Below are 4,361 nucleotides of genomic sequence, written 5' to 3'. Positions count from 1 at the left end.
AGCGAGCTCTAAATATTTTTTGATTTCAAAATAAAAAATAATGGGTATAGTTTTTTCGATATAGAACAATCCTAGTGATGAGAACATTAAAACTCCTATGTTCCTTTTTTTACCACTAGTAATCAAGTCCCAGTTACAATTGACACTGAACATTTTGCTGAATGTGGTAAAATTTACCAAATTTTATGATTCGCTTGGCGAAGCAATGATTTTTTTTTTGTTTTTTTTTTCGTGTGGCATCCTAATGTAGACATGCAAACATTGTTTGGTAAATCGGTGTGCAACTTTAGTGCTTTTTTGTACGAATTTCTTTATTTTATGTTAATTTATAAAAAATAAAATTGCGCTTTAATGAATTTTATTTTAAAAATCGTGGAAAAATATTCTTGACCTAAATATTTATGTAAATGAATACAATACATATGTATGTTCATTAGGGTGGTGCAAAAATGCATGTAAAAAAAAAGTAAAGTCGGAGTTTTTATGCTCTCACCCCCTAAGATTGTTCCANATTTTTTAATCAAAATATATTTAGAGGTCGCTCAAAAAGTTCAAAATTTTCCATGTATTTTATATGGGGAAAAAAAATTTTCGTAGAAATGGTATAGAATTCTTGAAAACTTTTTTCTCTTCAAGAGATTTCCAATTATTTTTTTAACCATTTTTTCATAGTAACTATATTTTATAGGTCCGCCAAAATCTCTAAAAAATGCTAAAAAAAGCAATGGGGGTATAAATAAAAAATCTTTTGTATTAAAAAATTGTTAAATAAACAGTTTGATATTGTTAATGGACGTCTCCTGAATAGAAAGAGAGTTTTCTCATCGAAAAATATTGATTTTCTTGCAAATATTTTGAGCGCTTTGAGCACCTCTAAATATTTTTTGATTTCAAAATAAAAAAGCGGTACACTTTTTTCGATATATAACAATCCTAGGGCGATTCCGACTTTACTTATGTTGGACCACCCTAATGTACATACACAGATGCGTGCCGTACAATTTCGGAGTAAAAATATTGTGACTAATTCTTTAGTAGTAATATCAAATCATACACTTGATCCTCTTTCTACCCGGTTATTCGGGGCATTAGAAGACTCTACGTTAAGAACAAAACTAGGCCGAAGCAAAAGAATTGGCGGCTGTGATTCCTTGTCAGCATTAAAAAAAAAATCATGAGTTTCTGGTATTTTTTTTTTTTTTAATTTTACGCATATATTTAAATTGGTTTATTTCTGTACATATGAAACTGATTTTCCACATATTGCTGAAAGTTTTTGTGCGCGTTCTTCTTGGCGTTTCTGATGGCAAGAAGAATGCGTAAAAAAGTATAAAGTAAAAAGGGAGCTATTGAAAAAAGCCGTGCAAAAAAGACCGCGCAATAAGCGGATCCAGTGTATAGGCAAATTAAATGAAATGTAGAATTACTTCGTAAATGGAATGAAATTTGTATTATCAACGCATGTAAATGTGAAATTTTACACACGAAATTTGCGCAAGCGTTATATTTTTTAATTTCTATTAAATTGCTGTATTTCCAAATTATATTGAACACATTCTTCGTTGTGTGAACGCCTCCATTTTCGCAACGCCGACTGAATTGCAAATAACGTGCGACAACTATAAATTCCTTAAACTACATTAAACAACGAATGTCATCGTTAACTGCTTATTATCACCATTATTTTGTCGACATAAACAACAACAAATGACATCATGCCAACGTTACGCATACATATGCAAACAAACCAAAAAAAAAAAAAACAATTTATTACATCTTACCTCATCCGGCTTCTGCGGCTTCTATCCACAATCGCTGCTGCTTTTTCTTCCCTTTTCGCTTGCCACAACAATTTGCATTTGAAAAAATAAAACAAAAAAAAAACGATGCAAATTGTAAACGAAATATAAATGTGATGATTTAATTTGAATGTTTACTTTCTGTTTACATTTTTACAAAACAAAAATATTTCGTTAAAAAAAAAAACGTGTAAATAAACTTTTGGTAAAAACAACTACAACGATCAACAAAACTGCACGGCTATCCTACACACAACTGAAATGAAAATCAATTATTATTAAAATTAAAAAAAAAAAACAAAAACCAAAAACAAACTTCTATCAACGAACTGTACCACTGTAATCTTTTTGATTCGATTTGCACTTGCCTTGTACAATCAAAACTTCATCAAAATTTTGTAAGTAAATTTCATGCTATACGAATTTCGTAGCTTAACCGACAACCACAATTTGCAATTAAAATTTTTCATTTTTGATTTTCCCTCCAATTTGTTCGTGTTTATTTGTGTTTCCCATTTTAATGAAACTTAACCAACTGAAATTAGTTTCGTCTGTTGTGCACTTAACAGCAAGAAAAATAAAAGTAAATCAAATTATATTTACATACATACATACACATTTTAGTATATATAAATACCCTAAACTTTTCGTCGAAATGGTTTTAAAAATGTCCGTGATTAGTGTCAGCAACAACTAAATGTTGTTTGAATGTATAACTAAGGAAAGCTATAAATCAACAAAAAAGAGCATTAAATATGGATAAGACTGCGCGGGATAGTACATTATACTTTTAAGGCAACACAGTTTATTCGTTTTGTTTTTTTTTTTTTTTAGTATAAAATAATGATTGTAGCATAAAACACTTTGCACGTAAACAATTTAAAGTTTTCGCAACGTTGCTGTTCAAATAAATAAATAGTTTTTTTTTGGATTTAAGCTTCGACGCTCGAACTTACCAGAAAAATTTAATTTTCCATAAGATTTTCACACAAATCCGGAGACTTCATAAAAAGTTTGTATGCTTGCTAAACTCAATTTGAGTATGTTTTTGCATACTATTCGCAGCATTCAAAATAAGTTGTTTGCTCGACGGGATCCTTTGTTCTGTTGTAGTTTTTTTTATACCCGAGCGCGTTCAAAACTCTGATTTATATAGAAAAAGACCCAAATAAATTTGACTTGAAAAACGATGTGAATATTTAAAAAAAAAATCAACACGTAAACACTAGTTTCGTTCCTCAAATTTTCTGGATAAAACCAGCAAAACCGCCAAAAATCAAATTTGCTCTCAGAGAAAGAGAAAAAAAACCAAAAAGTACGCGAACGCTTTTCGGGTAAAAACTGGTAAAACTGTCAAATAAACTGTGGACGCCATTTTTTGTTTGCATAGCAGTTTTTTATCATTTGGCAAACAGCTAAATTATATGCAAATACGCAAGCAAATTAACAAAAATACTTAAAACACCAATTGAAAACTCAGATGTACATTTGTTTTTTTGCTTATTCAACTTTCAAAGCGTTTGAACAGCTGATGGTTTGACACTTTACCAGATTTTACCAGCAAAAATTCTTCGGGTAAAATCTTGCAACTTCTTATAAAGAGAGTGCCGATTTTACTCTCTCATTTTCACGCTTTCTGGTAAATTCCTGCAAATTCTTGCAACTTCTTGCGAGTTAGGGAACGCAACTACTTTGTCAACGCGAATTCTTAGCCACCAATCTTCCAAAAATTAAATTGGCGTCCGCATTGAACTTCAGTAAAAAAAAAGCAGCACAATTTAGATGTGGACCAGGACACCGCTACATTTTTCTCAAACCAGGACAAATCCTGGAAAGCCGGAACGTATGGCAGCCCTAATGTAGAAGGATGTTTTCGTGGTTTAGTATTTTAAACAAATATTTGTGTTATTGATCAAAAATTAAGCTGGAGATCAATTTTTTTCACGCCTCTTTTATTAATAAAACTAAATTTGGTAAATATCAGAGCCTCTCAGTATAAATTTTTAAACTTATTAATATTTACAATAATTTTATTATGATGATCTATAAACGACCGAAAACTAATAGGTCTAACTATTCGATTACCCAAGCCGAGCCTAAATGTTTGGTCGGAAACTAAAGAAAACATTTCATTATAATTCAAATACTAAATAAAAAAGAATATACTAAATAAATAATAACAAAAAAGCTTATCTTTTCTCTGCCTTAATAAGTGCTTGAGCATGCAATCCAATTACATGCGGCTTCAAATGTTGACAAAACTTTTTAATGTCAAACATTCTACATAGATAGTGCTTGCCGCTGCTCCATCCTCGCTTGCTACTCTCCCGCACACCTTGCTAGCCGTCACACTCTGTCTCTGCATGATTATTTGCCTACGAATTTCTTCCGCTATGTAATTATCCTTTGTATTGTATGTATATTGAAGATGTGTACTTTTATATGTACACATGGTATGTATACTGTCTGTGTGTGTGTAGAAGTAAAATGCCATGTTGCATGCCTCAACGTGTAAGTACCCACGACTGAATTCTATTTGGAGCCATTTGTTTTTTTTTTTTT

Source organism: Rhagoletis zephyria, unplaced genomic scaffold, assembly GCF_001687245.7.
Source record: "Rhagoletis zephyria isolate East Lansing unplaced genomic scaffold, Rhagoletis_zephyria_1.1 Rzeph_scaffold_08444, whole genome shotgun sequence".
Taxonomy (NCBI): domain Eukaryota; kingdom Metazoa; phylum Arthropoda; class Insecta; order Diptera; family Tephritidae; genus Rhagoletis; species Rhagoletis zephyria.
The sequence above is the reverse complement of the archived record's forward strand: the minus strand, read 5'-3'. Positions refer to the sequence as shown.